Source organism: Lepidochelys olivacea, assembly GCF_965140295.1.
Source record: "Lepidochelys olivacea isolate rLepOli2 genome assembly, chromosome: 4".
Classification (NCBI taxonomy): Eukaryota; Metazoa; Chordata; order Testudines; family Cheloniidae; genus Lepidochelys; species Lepidochelys olivacea.
The window spans coordinates 141,144,522-141,163,975 of NC_140414.1; positions in this window are offsets into that span (position 1 = coordinate 141,144,522).

Sequence of the window (19,454 nt, forward strand, 5' to 3'; positions counted from 1 at the left end):
ATAAATTGGTTAGTCTCTAAGGTGCCACAAGTCCTCCTTTTCTTTTTGTGAATACAGACTAACACGGCTGTTACTCTGAAACCTAAAAACCATCCTGTCTCCCTTCTCCCCTATCTCATGGAGCTTGCTTATTGCTTTCATGACCTTATGTTCCTCTTCTCTCGCTCTCTCACCAATTTCCCCCTCCCATCTGGCTTCCTGTGAAGCTTTTCAGGTTTTCTTACTTAAAAACAGGATCTATTTTTGAGCGAAAAGTGGGATTATTTTTGCTCAAATGTTTTTAAGCAAAGAACTCACTTTTTGAATCTAAGATTTGTTTGGATAAAAATCTTTTTTTTTTTTTTTGCATATTTTGATGCAAACCCAGCTGCTCCAGAAAGACTCTGAGAAAGGAAGTTTCCCATTGCAAATGTTGATATTTTGTTTTTTCTAACAAAACTTTCTCCTAAAAAACTCGCATCAGTTTTGTCACTACTACCCAAATGTGTGCTGGCAAGTAATGCCTGTGTTCCGAGTCCTATCACATAAATGTAAATGATAACACAGTTGAATTTATTTTGATTTCATTACTCTGAGTGAAGACTTCTACAATATTTAGAAGGGATAGGGTCTGATCATGCAGCTCTCCCTTTGATGTTAATAGAGGATGTTTTGCTTGTGGTTCACAAGCATTAGCACTCTTTGTACTCCTATAGACCCTTCCATCTGATCATCTTCAAAGCACCTTACAAGCATAACTGTGTTATAAGGTTTGGTATGTAAATTTATATTTCTATACGACTGATGGGGAAACTGAGACATAGAGGTTAAATGACATGCCCAAGGACAGTGTCAGGAACAGATTATGTGCTTTAACCACAAGATCCTCCCTTCTATGACAAATATGTAGACTTTAGAAGTCAAGTAAACCAAACCCCGTCTATACATTTTGAAATTTCATTCCATTTCAATAACCAGAACTAGTCCTAGGGCTATCTTATTCTGCTGCTCCAGAATGTGTGAACCACAGTTAACGGAGTGACATTCCATCACCTCCTTGCCCAAAGGCTGGGAGCTTCTTTCTCTGGCTTGGATTGCAGAGGAATGCTAGTTCCAATTTCCTCCTAACTATACAAAAGATGCAGCATTTTTCTCTGTGGTTTATAAAGCAGCAATGTTCCAGTATTTCCCACAATCTGGCAGAAAGATGCAGGCTCACGTTGTAACTCTCTCTCTCTAGTTGTCATTCATCACCCAAGTCCTCTTCAGGACAACTCTGTTTGCAGCAAAAAGAACAGGAGTACTTGTGGCACCTTAGAGACTAACAAATTTATTTGAGCATAAGCTTTCGTGAGCTACAGATCACAGCTTCCAAGTTCTGGCCTCTCCTTGTTTTGAAGGAGTTTCAGAGTTTGCAAGTCTGGGTCAGTGGGATGCCAGTAATTGCTGGCAACAGCATCAGGAGCGAGAGATTAAAGAGGAGAGGGCAATCTTCAATAACTCTTCGCATACCCAGCCTCTGGAATCTGCAGCATCTCTTCCACTTCAACATTGAAATGATAGAACATAAGATAATTGTAGGTAAACGCTTGCCAACATTACTTGAATCGATCTGCAGAAAAGGGTGCCATCAAGAGAAAAAGTTCAAGCCTCAACAGCTTCAGTGTGCAGAAAGGACCCTAAGAAAAAGACCCATCACTATCCTTGCTGCATTCAGAGATACATGTTAACACTCACCTCTTTGCTCAGGCATTCCCATCATTGTCAGAGTCATTCATTAAATAAACTCTAAGCCTGCTTCTGGGTGGCAGGGAAAGGAGAGACAGAACACTTCTCTTTTAGGTAATGGGAAGCAGAGAGATACTCCAATGATGAAGGCCTGGAGGGACGGACCCCATTAAACCCAGCTCTGCTGGGAGTGATGGCTTATCAATCCTTTTGTAACTAAAGGGCTTAGCCACACCAAAGAGGTATCAATTCTAGTGTGCATGAGCGTATCACACACTAACTGGACCATGTAGGCATGGTTGGCATGCACTAGAAGTTCCTACCACACATTAATGTACTCCTGTTTCAAACAGTACCGCATGAAGAGGTATGAGGGAATTTTCAGCTCATGCCAGCAGGTTCACATGCGCCAGTTGGTGCGCACTAGAATCTACACCTCTGTGGTGCAGACAAATGCACCGTGTAGACAAGTGTTACACCCCCTGGGGTAAGTTGGGTCATGTGGCACCTCACCACCAACTCCCATTAGTCTGAAGCAGACTTGGCTGTGTCTATGGTGGATAAGCTCCCTGAAACCATCGGCCTCTGGCAACACAAGCATGACTTCCTGGCCGCCCTCTCTCTGTATAGGTAGCGATAGGCATACACCAAACCCTGAGTCATCAGAGCATTTCCTGCTGGATCCAGCCCTTGATCCAGTGAATGCTCATCGAATGACCAGGCCTGCTGTTCCCAAAGGAACAGTACACACCAGCTTGTGAGCTTTCACTCAGGGCTGGCATCTTGCTTAACCCCACAACACTGACAGAGTTACAGAATAAGTTTATTATCAAAGATTCATTTAATAGTGAGTAAGCATACGGGAAACAAATGGTTTCCTATCAAATAAAATCGCAACATGCTGTCTAGAGGCTAAACTAACAAGCTAACCTGGCTAAAGAAGTTTTATCTCACCCAAAGTTCTTTTCAGCATTTTCAACCAAGCCTGGCTGAGTCCCCTTTTTCATTCAGCAGAACTGCTGCCTTTTTATGTCCTCAAAAAGAAAAGGAGTACTTGTGGCACCTTAGAGACTAACCAATTTATTTGAGCATAAGCTTTCGTGAGCTACAGCTCACATCCGATGAAGTGAGCTGTAGCTCACGAAAGCTTATGCTCAAATAAATTGGTTAGTCTCTAAGGTGCCACAAGTACTCCTTTTCTTTTTGCGAATACAGACTAACACAGCTGTTACTCTGAAACCTGTCTTTATGTCCTCAGTGAAGCGTACCTGGGGGTCTTCTCTGCCTCCCAAATATAGTCAAGCAAACCTTTGAAGTGTCGCAACCAGATAGGGATTCCCCAGCCCTCCCACTGCTTTTCTCTCTCACTTAGTTCCTTTCTCTGAAGTTCTCACTATCCTTTGTTTGTATTCAGTTCAGACACGTGACATGAAGCCCACGGTGAATGAGACAATATTCAGGTTACATGTGAACAGATAGATGAACAAACATCTCTTGTTCAAAAGAACACCAGTTTTTCACCTTTGCTGGTGACCAGAGCCTACAGCCTTTCAGGGTATACACAGAATTCCTTACATAGTATTTGTATAGACATTTCACAATTATTTTGGTGACCAGAAGGTGACACAGGCTTTTATTCAAGACCTGACGTGAAACTCTTTGATGAACAAGAATGTACACACCAGATCAAAGAGAAGCTGTGACCGCTCTGCACCTCCTACAAACTTGATGTTAAGAGGTCCTTCGGTCACAGCAAGTCCTTAGTAAAGATAGAAGGGAGCTAGGTCATCTAGATCAAAGATTTCAAACCTGGGTGACACCGAAATCCATACAGAGATACCAAAATAAATGGCCTAGTTTTCAGAGATGTTGAACACTTGCCATTCATATTAGTTTCAAAGGGAGCTGAAGATGCTGAGCACTGCCAAAAAAACACACAGGGCATTTATTTAGGTGTCTTAAACTTCAGGCAACTAAATTTGAAATGTTGCCCCTCAACTAGTCCCTGGCCGATGCAGGACTGTACTTTATAGTACAACCTCTAACATTTTGTCCAGTTTGCAAAATGACCCAAGTGATGAGGTTTCCACCATTTCCCTCAGGAGACTCTTCCACACTCTGGTAGCATTCGTGGTTGAGATGTTTTTCCTGATATTCAACCTAAAATTTACTTTGCTCAGTTTCATTCAGTCCCACTTGTTTGGTTCAGCTTGGATTGCTCCATCCATGGCTCGGGGGGATGGGGAGCACCACATGTGTTAGTTACATTCCTTCACATTGTGCTAATGAGTGAGAATCATAGAATATCAGGGTTGGAAGGGACCTCAGGAGGTCATCTAGTCCAACCCCCTGCTCAAAGCAGGACCGATCCCCGACTAAATCATCCCAGCCAGGGCTTTGTCAAGCCTGACCTTAAAAACTTCTAGGGAAGGAGATTCCACCACCTCCCTAGGTAACACATTCCACTGTTTCACCACCCTGAGAGTGGAAGTGACTTGTCTGTTTTCATTATCCAAGCAGAGAGAAAAGCACCAAGGACACAACATCGACTAAACAGGAAAAAGAATGTTAGAATTTTAAAATTCTCTCCATTTTAAAGGAAGATGGAGCCAAACCGAACCCCCGGACTGAAACATCCCCTGGGTTTTGGGGAAGTTCAGATAGTGATGTAGCTAAGATATTAGAGTGCCAATGACCACAGTGTGGCAGTGAACCAAGAGACGTAAGATCCAAATCCATGCAGATATGTCCAGTGGAACTCAAGTCCAAAGCATTATGTACAAAGTCTTTCTCGCTATCTGAATCAGAGATGAACATCTGGACTTCATGGGTCAAGGTCGTGTCTAGGCCTTAGTTATCTGAGGTCATAAGACTAACAGCAGGAAGAAAATTAAAAAACAGAGAGGCCAAATCCTGTGGTATTTACTTAGGCAAAACTCCCATTCACTTCATTTGGAGTTAGACTGGGCCTGTGAGGTTTGTGTCAGTGTCCTTTTAGCTCCTTTAACAAAACTCTGTCTTCAGTCTCTATGCCCACCTCTCTCCCCTCATGTCTGGTATCTGCCCTTTGCTTATATCTACACTGGCTTTTTGGGGAAATCTCCCACCAGTTGCCCTGCCTTTGGTGCAGTTCCACCTGTACTAGTGACATATAGGGCATGGGTGTTTTTACCACTAAGCCTGTGGCGAACTGGTAGAATGGTATAGTGAAAACAGAACAGTTCATGTGAGTGGCCAGGGTCAGGGAAGGAGATTTAAAGATGATAAAAATACATGACATGTCCTGATAATAACACCTCATATAAGCAATTGCTGCCTTTGTCACAGGGGTGTTGTGTGTTTGTGAATGAGAGGGAAGGTTGTTCGCAAGACAAATGTCTACACTGACGGGTCATCTGCACCAAGATAGAGCTGGGCAACCTCTTGCTTAGGGAATGGGAATGAACTATGGAGTCTTTCCTCTCTCTCATAGCCCAGTGGGATTCTTTGCATCAAGGCCAGTAAGCTTTGGCTCAAGCCCTAGGTTAGTAGTTCAAAGCCTGCCCCGCCACTAGTGATTGTCCTGTTGAGAGCATGAAGCAAATTAACAAAGCAAAGAAAGGAAACTTGGCTTTTGCCTGTTGTGGGTAGAAAGAGCTCCAGCTTGCAGGGATGTTAGTCCAGCAAGTTGTGCAAACACCACATTCACTTTAAAAATAACCAGCTTCATGCAGGCTGCAAGGAAAGGAACTGCAATAACTCTTTTCTGAGGTAGCCATACAAACAAAGGCAATGTCAGAGCAGATACCAACAGGAGAACCAGAGTTACAAATTGCCAAAGAAAATGCAAAGAGTTTCCTGGCATGACCAACCCTGCTAGCATGATCCACGCTCATAAACATGAAATTCAAATCCCTGCATAACTGTTTGCTAAGACGGGATTAAAAGCACAACATCTAAGCAGCAAGCTGCTGCTTTTCAAGGCTTAGGCACACCACCAATTAGCCATCATAATAGACAAGGAAGCAACATGGTGCCTGGCAAAGGCAGCGGATCAAACAGCGAAGCCAGCTCAGAGCTGGGATGGTTTCTCTCAGGGAATTTCCTAATGATGAAATGGAGTTATCATCAGCCGCAGTGTAGACAGTGTCGTCACGGTGTGAGATCTTATATAGTGATCCTGGTCCAAAAAGTATGTCCATACTGTAGTAATAGGTCAGCCTTTAGAAGGGCAGAACTTTGATAGGTGTCACAATGCTTCTAATACTGATACTTTGCATTTCTGTACATACACCTTTAATCTGAGAACACAAAAGTGTTTAGAAAGGTGAGCAAGCGTTTAATTCCCATTTCACAACTAAAACTGACACACAGAGGTTCAGCAGCTTAATCCCACAGCAAATCTGGGACACAGTTTGGATTACAACCCAAATCCTTTCCATTCCCTGCTACAACCACAAGCCCACACTGCTTCCCTCTTCAGTCCTCTCTGGGCTAGAAATCAAGGATTTTTGAGACACTTCCAGGACTTTCTGGATTTAGCCAGGAAATGCAGCAAAACATGGAGACGCCTCTCCCTGTTCCCACCTCCATGAGGAAAAATAAATAAATAAATAAAGTTGAAGGGTTTGTGAAGTCACGAAAGGTTTAATTTGGGTTCGGTGCCCAGATGAGTGAAAGTTTGGATCAGTTCTTATTTGATCCACCTTGGCTGGCCTCTCCTGGCAATTATTCAGATTGTGTGCATTGTTGTTGTAGCTGTGTTGGTCCCAGGATATTAGAGAGAGAAGCTGGGTGAGATAATATCTTTTATTGGACCAGCTTCTGTTAGTGGAAGAGACAAGCTTTTGAACATCGCACAGCTCTTCAAGTCTACTTCAGCTTGTGAGCTTTGCAAGACGGGGACGTTATATCACTATACACAGGGAGGCAGCCAGCATGGTCAAGTGGACACAGTATTAGGATTCAGGAAACTTGGGCTCTAGTCTTTACTCTGTCTCTGACCTGTGTGATGCTGGGTCACCTCTCTTTCTCCTCCCCCACACTGTCAGGGACTGTCCCTTTCTCTGTGTATGTACAATGCCTTAGTACAAAAGGGCATGACTGTAATATAAACTGCCATGCTATGGTGCTCAGTGGTAATTAAAGCAACTTCGTTTGTACTGCCCATTCTGCTGTTCAAGACCTGGTCTACTCCAGGGAAAATTTTTCAGAGAGGTCTAGCTGGTTTGATGACCAGATCACTTGAACTAGTTTTATAACCGGTTGGAGCTGGCTCCAGGCAGCCTGAATGGTTTTTACAAAACTGGCATGAAGCAGGTTTAGAGTCTGATTCTACACTGTGATGGGTGGTGCTGAGCACCCTCGACTCCCCAACTTCAGGCTTTCTGAGTGGTTAAGATAGCTGTGTTCTCTTTTCCTTCCTGGATCAGGCAGATGAAAATAGCTTGCTGCATTCTGATTCTAGACTCTCATCCATCAGAGGAGATCATTGCACTTTGGTAATAGTAAAACATCCCTGTGAGGTATGGGAGTAATCATGTGCCTGTCTATTTTAGAAATGGGAAAACTGAAGCACAGCTAAGTGACTTAACGAAAGTCATCCAGTGAATTAGCCTGCAGACACTGGTTTCCAGTCCTGTGATTCAACCACAAAACCATCCTTGCTCGCTTATGGATGATGTCAACATACAACACAGAGATATTTGAAGTGGTGGATGGTTTCAGATCTCATGCTTCAGAGCTGGATCCCATTTTATCCCACCCCTGGTGTTTAGGAGGGTTCAGACAAATGGCTTCTGTGCTAGCTTGTCTCTCATCATTTGAGGTCAAAAGCATGGAGCACCCTAATGCTCAAATACACCTGGCCTCTGACTTACAAACTGAGCCAAAATTTTAAATGGAAGCCACAAAAGGAAACTAAATACAGAACTCCAGGATGTCGTCACATTCACTCTTGCATATTAACTACAGTTTACAGTTATGAAAAAACAAGACGAGCCTTGATTATTCCTGTTCTAGAAAACGCTATCCCCGACAGCTTTAATTTCCTGCCCACCTAGAACCAGCAGCCCTGCTATTTGCACTGTTGGCTCAGTCTGATGAGCTGGGAGCAAAGAAAGCATTCAGAAGGCTCGAATGAGTAACTGGCACTGTGTTTGGTCTGAATAGCAAAGAACTTGTGTGGGTTTTCTTTTCAGGGGCAGATGAGAAAAGGTTTTGTTGTGGCTTTCAGGCAGCTCGGAAGCACTGGGAGCCTTTAGTTCTGAGCTCTGGGCTCATTTGTGCCTATTTTTAAATTTTACACTTTAATCACCCCAGAGGCTTGAAGAGCACCTACTGCAGAGGCCTCCAATAGAATCAGGCTGGGAACTGACCCCATGCTAATCATATGCCCCCAGAGCTGGGATCTATCCTGCTGTGCTTGCAGACCCAAGAATTCTCTCCATTTACTCTCTCTACCCTCCAAGATCCAAAAGCCTTCCCGTAAAGGGTAGCTGTATGCAGGGGCCACCAAAGTCCCACACTCCAAGCCTGAACCACTCACGAAAGGTCAGAAGGAGTCACTGCTATGATGTTTTCAGACCATACAATGTTTTTTGCTTGAGGGGGTACATCCTGTAAGTAACAGCTCTGCTCCTAAGAAACGATGCTAGTCGGAGACTCAGACACAGAGAGAACCAACTTGAATGGGGGATGTGCTCAGCTTCTCTAAAGAACGGTACAGCTGAGCACAAGATCTAACTTCCTGCACCCTCAGCTAGAGAATTTGCAAAGTCACCTACATAGCACCTTCTAATGATCAGCGATATTACAACTAGAAAACACTCAATTATTACAATCATTTATTTATACCATGCCCAGCAGTGTGCTAGGTTTTACAGAGCAAATAGAGACTGGGTCCCTGCCTTGAGCTTACAATCTCTCTCTTGGAAAGAACACTCTTTTGGAAAGATGAAAATAGACAAGTACTTTGAAGAACTTGCCTGCTCTGTAGAATCCTCCACTGTCCAGAGCTCTCAAATCATTGAGTTATTCTGCAGCCTTCAAACCCTTCTAGACTCCTCATTTCCACTGGATGCCCAAACAGCAGTGGTAGGAAAAAATGCTCACTTCCATATATGACTGACCAGAATATGGGACCTCATCCTATCAGTCTTGGACCTGTCGGTAGTTTTCAACAGGACTTTTGTCCTCCAGGCATGATAATTGCAAGTCACTGTATCTTGGAAGGAAGTCTCACAGGCAGAAAAATCTCCAACTGATTCAAAACTCAGCAGCCGGTCTATTTAGCAGCGTGGATCACCATGAGCCCATCAAGCTAGTACTCCGCTCACTGCAGTGGTTCCCTACTGAATACAGGGACCAATTCCATATTTCTGCCCTGATATTCAAAGCCCTCCATGAAATTGCCACAGAGATAGACTCTCCCTCCATAACCACAACCACCTAGGACAGCTACATTCCACCAGGACAATGAGGCTGTCAACCAGCGAGGAGGGACTCGTGAGCACAGGAAACAGGATCTGGGCCGTGGTTATAAACTACTTGAAGAGATAGGAATGACCCCGGGCCTTGCTGCATTTAGAATTCATCTATTTCACCCACAGGCTGGAAACAAAGCGAGAGATTGCTGTTATTTCTATTTTGAAATATTCAGGAGGTTCTCAGATACTTTGGGAATGAAGGCCAGAGTAACTATAATTATCTAGAGTGGTAGCCGTGTTCTGATGAAGTGGGTTTTAGCCCACGAAAGCTTATGCCCAAATAAATTCTTTTTATACTTAACTAGAGAGTTAGTTTATGCTGTTATTAACTCATGGTCTGCCATGGCACAATTTGATGGTTCTTTAAAAGATATAGTTTTATTTATATTGACTCACATAGGCAACAAACTCATCAGATTCTAGGAGGGATTTGAATGAAGGGTATGTCTACACTACAAATGCAACAGTGGCATAGCTGCAGCTATGCCACTGAAGCGTAGGCACTGACTATAGCAACGGAGAAGTTTATTCGGTCGCTGCAGTAAATCCATCCCTCGGAGATGTGGTAGTTAGGTGGATGGAAGAATTCTTCTGTCGACCCAGCTGCATCTACAGTGGGGTTAGGTTGATCAAGCTATGTTGCAGAAGGCGTGAAATTTTTCTACAGTCCTGAGTGATGCAACTAGGTCAACTTAAGTTTTAGGTATAGATCAGGCCTTCGAAGAAAGGGTGGTGCCTTAGCAAACGGGTTTTAAGAGGATGATCCAGAGCCTAAGGAAGAAGTAGGGTAGAGGGAGTGGAAGGAGAATAGGTTTCAGTAATATAGAATCATTACTTATTGAGTAATAATACTTAGCACTTGTTTAGCATTCCAAGTTTTCAAAACATTGCAGCTAATTAGTCCTCGTCTATGCAGTGTTGTGGGTATTATCCCAGGGATACAAGCATGGAGGGCTTCTTATACCTGCCTCTATTATAGATCTCAGTGAGATTTTTTAAAAATAAAGCCAAGTTGGAACGCCATATATTGTAAGATACTGGATATAAAGCTGTGTCCGAAATTCCACTTTGTCTTATATGGGATTTGTTTATCAATCATTTGGAATGGAAATGGAGATAAAATTTTAGACGTAACCACAAGGAGGACATATTTTTAGATCCAAAAGTACATTTTTGTTGTTAAAAGTGCTTAAATTCTCAACCTGCCTCCTGTAAGCTACATTAACATACACACAGACACACACATGGGTGTAAAACAGAACTTATACAGTATCTGGGCTGCCACTCTGGCAGCCACAATTACTGACTACACAGGACCAATCAATCATATTTATCTTGGGGAGATTTTCTCCCACTTTGAGAAATCAAAGACTACGTGCAGCAAGACCTAAATGCAAAACTGAATTTCAAACGTATTGGAAGTAGATAAGATACAAAAGCAAAACAGAAGATACTGGCTGGTTTCTGATCACACATTGGTTTGAGGTCAGTATGACTCCTTTAAAATCAGTGAAGTTACTCCAGATTTCATAGATTCATGGATTCCAAGGCCAGAAGGGACCCCAAAATAATTCCTTGAGTAGAGCAGATAGAAAAATATCCAATCTTGATTTAAAAATTGCCAGGGATAGAGAATCCACCACAACCCTTAATAAAAGAGCAGTTGAAAGGAGAATCAAGCCCACTGTCTTCCTCGAGCTGCAAATATGACTTGAGAGAGCTGTTGTCAGTTTGGCTGGCTGCAGGTGTTGGATAATGTTTTACACTTGGATAGTGTCTGTGCTCACACTAACTTTGGTACCATCTATCCATCTGCAGTGTGAGACTCTTCAGTAGGAAGAGCTGTATGATAGCACTGCATTGGTTCCAACAGTTTAATGCTCTTCCCCCCCATCCCCCGGGGCAAAATTTTAACTCCTCAAATTTTAAACCCTATGGGTCCGATTCAACAAGGTACTTTGCCCCTGTGCTTAAAGGTAGGCACATGCTTGCCTCGTTGGATCTGAATCTGAGGCTTGTGCACGTTCATCCATCAGAAAGCAATTTAAAATTATTAGAGCACTTTCCGCTCTGGTCGGAAATTGAAAGTTTATTGGTTAGGAGCAGTCTGGTAACTTTGGATTGTGGCTGCATTACCAAATGCTTGCAACTCTCCAATAGTTTTCTGAATGAGACACTTAAGGAAATGTATATTGCAGTAGTAACTAGGGCTGTCGATTAATCGCAGTTAACTCACGCAATTAACTCAAAAAAATTAATTGCAGTTTTAATTGCACTGTTAAACAATAGAATACCAATTGAAATTTATTCAATATTTTGGATGCTTTTCTACACTGTCATATATATTGTATTCTGTGTTGTAATTTAAATCAAAGTGTATTGTTTTTATTACAAACATTTGCACTGTAAAAATGATACACAAAAGAAATAGTATTTTTCAATTCACCTCATACAAGCACTGTGGGGAAATCTCTTTGTCGTGAAAGTGCAACTTGCAAATGTACATTTTTTGTTATATAACTGCACTCAAATACAAAACAATGTAAAACTTCAGAGCCTACAAATCCACTCAGTCCTACTTCTTGTTCAGCCAGTCACTAAGACAAACAAGTTTGTTTACATTCACAGGAGATAATGCTGCCCGGTTCTTGTTGACAATGTCGCCTGACAGTGAGAACAGGTGTTCTCATGGCACTGTTGTAGCCAGAATCACAAAATATTTACATGCCAGATGCACTAAAGATTCATATGCCCCTTCATGCTTGGGCATCATTCCAGAAGACATGCTTCCATGCTGATGACATTCATTAAAAAATGCGTTAATTAAATTTGTGACTGAACTCCTTGGGCGTGAATTGTATGTCTCCTGCTCAGTTTTACCCGCATTCTGCCATATATTTCATGTTATAGCAGTCTCGGATGATGACCCAGCACATGTTGTTCATTTTAAGAACACTTTCACTGTAGATTTCCACAAAACACAAAGAAGGTACCAATGTGAGATTTCTAAAGATAGCTACAGCACTCGCCCCAAGGTTTAAGAATCTGAAGTGCCTTCCAAAATCTGAGAGGGACAAGGTGTGGAGCATGCTTTTAGAAGTCTTAAAAGAGCAACACTCCAAGGTAGAAACTACGGAACCCGAACCACCAAAAAAGAAAATCAACCTTCTGCTGGTGGCATCTGACTCAGATGATGAAAATGAATATGTGTCGGTCCACACTGCTTTGATTCTTATCGAGCAGAACCCGTCATCAGCAGGGACACATGTCCCTTGGAATGGTGGTTGAAACATGAAGGGATATATGAATCTTTAGTGCATCTGGCATGTAAATATTTTGCAATTCTGGCTACAACAGTGCCATGAGAACACCTGTTCTCACCATCCTGCAACATTGTCAACAAGAACCGGGCAGGATTATCTCCTACAAATGTAAACAAACTTGTTTGTCTAAGCGATTGGCTGAACAAGAAGTAGGACTGAGTGGACTTGTAGGCTCTAAAGTTTTACATGGTTTCATTTTTGAATGCAGTTATTTTTTGTACATAATTCTACACTTATAAGTTCAACTTTCATGATAAAGAGACTGCACTACAGTACTTGTGTTAGGTGAACTGAAAAATACTATTTCTGGTTTTTTACAGTGCAAATACTTGTAATCAAAAATATAAAGTGAGCACCGTACACTTTGTATTCTGTGTTGTAACTGAAATCAATATATTTGAAAATGTAGAAAACATCCAAAAATATTTAAATAAATGGTATTCTATTATTAACAGTGCGATTAATTACACAATTAACAGTGATTTTTTAATCGCTTCACAGCCCTAGTAATAACCTTCAATTGCTCTTTGCCTGCAGCTTATTTTAATAGGGGGGTGGGGGGAGAGGCAGGACGGGTGAACAGAATGCCTGTGTATGAAGGCAAATCAAGTGTATCTTTATGGGAGAGGTTTGAGAGATATTGATCTGTTCTCATACTTTAACACCCAGAGAGGGAAACATTTAACAAGATGAAAAGCACTCTATGAAAGTCAAACAATTACCAAGGCAGCTGTGCCATGTGCATGTGCTGGACTGCTCTTGTTAGCGGCTGCCACAAGCTAGAGAGGCTGCACATGGCTTTGGCTGGCGACATCCAGCAAACCCCAGTGTCCTGCATGAAAGGGTGTTGGTAGTTCAGTTTGTGGGATTCTACCTTTTGAGCTGGCATTGCATAGAGTTGGTCTGGTCAAAATATTTTCAATGAAATCTCCGAGACATTTTGGTTTCAACAAAGTCTTCATCAAAAAGGATTATTTTGGGGAAGTTCTCTGGCCTGTGTCATACAGGAGATCAGACTAGATGACCACAGTGTTCCCTTCTGGCCTTGGAATCTGTGAATCTAGAGTGTGCGCTTTGGTTGAAATGGGCTATACCAGTGGAAGTTATTACTTTTATCAGGCAAGGCTATTTATGAAGAGGAAGGTTTTAAAGAGGCAAGAGTTGACTCAAGTTCCTGTAAAATAGATGTAGGGCGGTGAATGGTGGGGGGGGTGGAGAAAGAAAATCTTACTGTTTAAGAGGGTGGGTGAGCACCTCTGAATGATATGCTTTACAATATTCCATACAGTGAAGGAAGGACGTATAGACTTCTCTCAGTGCCTCCTAATGAGAAAGACAGTCTGGGGGTTGGATGTTTGTGTCCCTTTGGGGTGATGTTCAAATATAACCACTACAGCCAGGAAAATGGGTGCCCCTATGCCCCGCCCTGCTCTGCCCGCCCGCTTGCCCTGCCCATGCGCCCCTATCCCATTTCCCCTGCAGGAACACCAGAGGGGCAGACCAGGGGGGACTGCAGGTGGAAGGGGTGGGGAAGGGCCCCCCACTTGCTCTGGCCCAGGGCCCCACAAAACCATAATCCACCTCTGGTTTCGGGGGTACATGCTGTTCCATGGGGGCTGTTGAGAGTGAATGGAGCTTCTAAACCCCAGCCTGACAATTGCAGACCTGACCAGAGAGTCAGGGAACTGCAGCCAGCTCCCTAAAAGCCCCCTCCCCTTGCACACACAGTAGGAACTGGGGGCAGCAGAGAATCTGGTCGCACGCTTATTAAGTTCTGTAGGCAGAGCTCACGGCAGTCACCCGGGCTGCACCTTGCCTCCCTCCATTCCCTCCTACAGGATCCATGTGTGCCACCCTTCCATACCTCTCTACTTCAGTGACTCCTGGCAACCCCTCTACCCGCTCCTCATGCCAGGGGCTCTAGGTGGCCCCCGTCACTCTCTCTCACACACACACAAAGCCCTGGTAGAGCTCCCTCAACTGGACAGTGTTGTGTTTGGGGCCCACCCAACTAAATCCACATGCTTTCTAAGCCTCTTGAGTCTGAAAAGGCCCAAGGCACTGCTTCTGGCTGGGGTGTCTCAGCACGCTCTTGGGGTCCAGGCCCTCTCTTTACCAGCCCCTTCTGAGGCTGAGATCCCTCAGTCCAAATGTCTAGCTGCTATTACCAGTACTGACCCCTGAGACTTCCCCGTAGCTTAAACACACCCTCTCCCAGAACTCCAGCTGTGTGGAGGGCTGCCAACCCCCCAGGATTGTCCTGGAGTCTCCAGAAATTAAAGATTAATCTTTTAAATTAAAGATTATGTCACATGATAAAACCTCCGGGAACACATCTCACCAAAACTAGCAACCCTCGCCATATGGGTGCGCTGAGCTTACAGTTTAATTCTTGAGGGATATGGAAACAGACACACAGACAGACTTTGTACGGGATTCTAAATGCAATGATTTTGTATTTATCAGCATGAGAGATACATGAGGCTCTGGCTGCTGGCACCCTGGGGATAGGCAGGATGGCACCCTCGTCTGAGATGGGCCCCCAAACTGAGTGGAAAGGCAGGAGGGGCAACCCCCTCTTCTAGTTTGCAACGCCACTCACTCAGCTGGGGGGGACAACCATGGCAGTGGCTCATTTGTGAGCTGGAGAGAAAGCCAGCTTGTTACATGGCTCATAGGGGGAATTCTAAAGCTCAGGACCAGCTTCCCCAGCCAGGGGGAGTATGTAACCTATGCCCACTCCGTGTGGCACTTTATCCCTTTCTAGTGGTAGCTATGGCTTGTTATAGTCTTGCTTAACAGAAGAGTCTTTTAGCACAGCCAGTGACAAGAGGCACATCCGGTATTTAGATCAAGAGGTCCCAGGATCAATCACAGACAGCTGCAGCAGCACAGGAGCTAGCAAACAGAGCTGTAAACAGGGGAGTTTGAGTGGGAGTTCTGTTGGAGGAGAAGGTATTTGTGTTTGTTTGGTTTTGTATTGGTAGTATCTGTATGTGTAGAGGCTTGTAGGGGCTTTGTGCTGGGAGAGAAGCTGAGGCCTGATTAGGGGGCGGGGCTTCACTGACTAGGGGTCCTATAAAGGCAGCAGCACAGACAGCTGCAGCAGCACAGTAGCTAGCAAACAGAGCTGTAAACAGGGGAGTTTGAGTGGGAGTTTGAAAGGGGAGTTTGTCTTGTGGTGCTTGTGTGGGGTTTGGTTTTGCTGTGGGTGGTGGTGTTTTGGTGTGGTTTGTGTTTCCCAGATTAACAGGATTTAGGTGGGAAGGCTATGATAGATTCAGAAGTGGCAGTGGGAGTGACCCATGTAGCAGATGACACAATGAAGATGACTGGATGTGGAAGCTGTGGTATGTACATGATCCTGGAGGGGGCACCTGGTAAGCGTTTTGTCTGCATGAAATGCCGTCTGATAGAGCTGATGGAGGAAAAGATCAGAGGTTTGGAGATGCAGGTGGAAAGTCTGGTAGAGTTTAGGAAGGGGTTTGAGCAGATTATGGAGCAAAGACATGAGGTATCTGAAGGGAAAAGCTCAGACTTGCAGATGGAAGCAGGACTAGGGAATTCTGAGGGGAGACTGGGTGAGGAAAATGGTCAGTGGAAGCATGTGACTAAAAGAACTAGGCAGAGGAAAAGACGGGCTAGTGAAGGAGAAATAGAGCTTCAGAATAGGTTTGCAGAGTTGGAAAATGAAGAAGGGGCTCAGCAGGTAGTCACTGAAGGTGACAGGGCAAGGAAGAAGAGAAGAGCAGTTAGTCCTATAGGAAAAGGGGAAGAGTTAATGGAGATTACACCAAATATGAGCCCCAGGAGGATACAGGATGGGTTAAAAAGGATTACAAGGGAGAATGGGAATGGAAAAAACTTGCAGCCAGAGGGAACAGGGGATAGACTGGAGAATAGCACCGTCACTAGGAAAAGGCAGGTCTATGTGATTGGGAACTCTTTACTGAGAAGAATAGATAGGCCTGTAACCAGAGCTGATCCAGAAAATAGGAGGGTGTGCTGTCTTCCAGGTGCTAAGATACGGGATGTAGACCTGAGGTTGAAAAGGATTCTAAAGGGAGCGGGAAAGAATCCCCTAATTATCCTTCATGTGGGAACAAATGATACGGCTAGATTCTCGCTGGAAAGTATTAAGGGAGACTATGCTAGGCTGGGGAGGACGCTTAAGGAAATTGAGGCTCAGGTGATCTTTAGTGGGATTCTGCCTGTTCCTAGAGAAGGGCAACAAAGGTGTGACAAGATTATGACTATCAATAGATGGCTTAGGCAGTGGTGCTATAAGGAGGGCTTTGGGATGTATGGCCATTGGGAGGCATTCATGGATAGAGGACAGTTCTCTCGGGATGGACTTCATCTGAGTAGGGAAGGAAATAGACTTCTAGGATGGAGGCTGGCACAACTGATTAAGAGAGCTTTAAACTAGGAATTTGGGGGAGATGGTTGGGAGATGTCCAGGTAATCTCCACGCCAGAATTTAGCATAGAGTGGAAAGAAAATGAAGTAAGAGTGGATACAGCTGTAGGTAGGAGGAAGGGCAGTGTAGATACAAGTCTAATAGGTTATACTGGTAGTAAAATAACCGTGCCTAATAGGGTACAGAATGTGAGTGAGGCCAAACAGCAAAAATTAAGATGTTTGTACACTAATGCAAGGAGCCTAGGTAACAAAATGGAGGAACTAGAGTTACTGGTGCAGGAAGTGAAACCAGATATTATAGGTATAACAGAGACCTGGTGGAATAGTAGTCATGACTGGGCTACAGGTATTGAAGGGTATGTGCTGTTTAGGAAAGACCGAAATAAAGGTAAAGGTGGTGGAGTAGCACTGTATATCAATGATGAGATAGAATGTAAAGAAATAAGAAGCGATGAAATGGATATGACTGAGTCTGTCTGGGCAACAATTAAATTGGGGAAGAAAACTATTAGAGCCTCCCCTGGGATATTGCTTGGGGTGTGCTATAGACCGCCGGGATCTAATTTGGATATGGATAGAGCCCTTTTTAATGTTTTTAATAAAGTAAATACTAATGGAAACTGTGTGATCATGGGAGACTTTAACTTCCCAGATATAGACTGGAGGACGAGTGCTAGTAATAATAATAGGGCTCAGATTTTCCTAGATGCGATAGCTGATGGATTCCTTCAGCAAGTAGTTGCTGAACCGACTAGAGGGGATGCCATTTTAGATTTGGTCTTGGTGAGTAATGAGGACCTCATAGAGGAAATGGTTGTAGGGGATAATCTTGGCTCAAGTGATCATGAGCTAATTCAGTTCAAATTGAATGGAAGGATTAACAAAAATAAATCTGCAACTAGGGTTTTTGATTTCAAAAGGGCTGACTTTCAAAAATTAAGGAAATTAGTTAGGGAAGTGGATTGGACTGAAGAATTTATGGGTTTAAAGGTAGAGGAGGCCTGGGATTATTTTAAATTAAAGCTGCAGAAGCTATCGGAAGCCTGCATCCCAAGAAAGGGGAAAAAATTCATAGGCAGGAGTTGTAGACCAAGCTGGATGAGCAAGCATCTTAGAGAGGTAATTAAGAAAAAGCAGAAAGCATATAGGGAGTGGAAGAAGGGAGGGATCAGTAAGGAAAGCTACCTTATTGAGGTCAGAATATGTAGGGATAAAGTGAGACAGGCTAAAAGTCAAGTAGAGTTGGACCTTGCAAAGGGAATTAAAACCAATAGTAAAAGTTTCTATAGTCATATAAATAGGAAGAAAACAAAGAAAGAAGAAGTGGGACCGCTAAAAACTGAGGATGGAGTGGAGGTCAAGGATAATCTAGGCATGGCCCAATATCTAAACAAATACTTTGCCTCAGTCTTTAATAAGACTAAAGAGGATCTTAGGGATAATGGTAGCATGATAAATGGGAATGAGGATATGGAGGTAGACATCACCATATCTGAGGTAGAAGCAAAACTCAAACAGCTTAATGGGACTAAATCGGGGGGCCCAGATAATCTTCATCCAAGAATATTAAAAGAATTGGCACAAGAAATTGCAAGCCCATTAGCAAGAATTTTTAATGAATCTGTAAACTCAGGGGTTGTACCGTATGATTGGAGAATTGCTAACATAGTTCCTATTTTTAAGAAAGGGAAAAAAAGTGATCCAAGTAATTATAGGCCTGTTAGTTTGACATCTGTAGTATGCAAGGTCTTGGAAAAAATTTTGAAGGAGAAGGTAGTTAAGGACATTGAAGTCAATGGTAAATGGGACAAAATACAACATGGTTTTACAAAAGGTAGATCGTGCCAAACCAACCTGATCTCCTTCTTTGAGAGAGTAACAGATTTTTTAGACAAAGGAAACGCAGTGGATCTAATTTACTTAGATTTCAGTAAGGCATTTGATACCGTGCCACATGGGGAATTATTAGTTAAATTGGATAAGATGGGCATCAATAGGAAAATTGAAAGGTGGATAGGGAATTGGTTAAAGGGGAGACTACAACGGGTCCTACTGAAAGGTGAACTGTCAAGTTGGAGGGAGGTTACCAGTGGAGTTCCTCAAGGATCAGTTTTGGGACCAATCTTATTTAATCTTTTTATTACTGACCTGGGCACAAAAAGTGGGAGTGTGCTAATAAAGTTTGCAGATGATACAAAGCTGGGAGGTATTGCTAATTTAGAGAAGGACAGGGATACCCTACAGGAGGATCTGGATGACCTTGTAAACTGGAGTAATAGGAATAGGATGAAATTTAATAGTGAGACGTGTAAGGTCATGCATTTAGGGATTAATAACAAGAATTTTAGTTATAAGCTAGGGACGCATCAACTAGAAGTAACGGAGGAGGAAAAGGACCTTGGAGTATTGGTTGATCATAGGATGACTATGAGCTGCCAATGTGATATGGCTGTGAAAAAAGCTAATGTCGTCTTGGGATGCATCAGGAGAGGTATTTCCAGTAGGGATAAGGAGGTTTTAGTACCGTTATATAAGG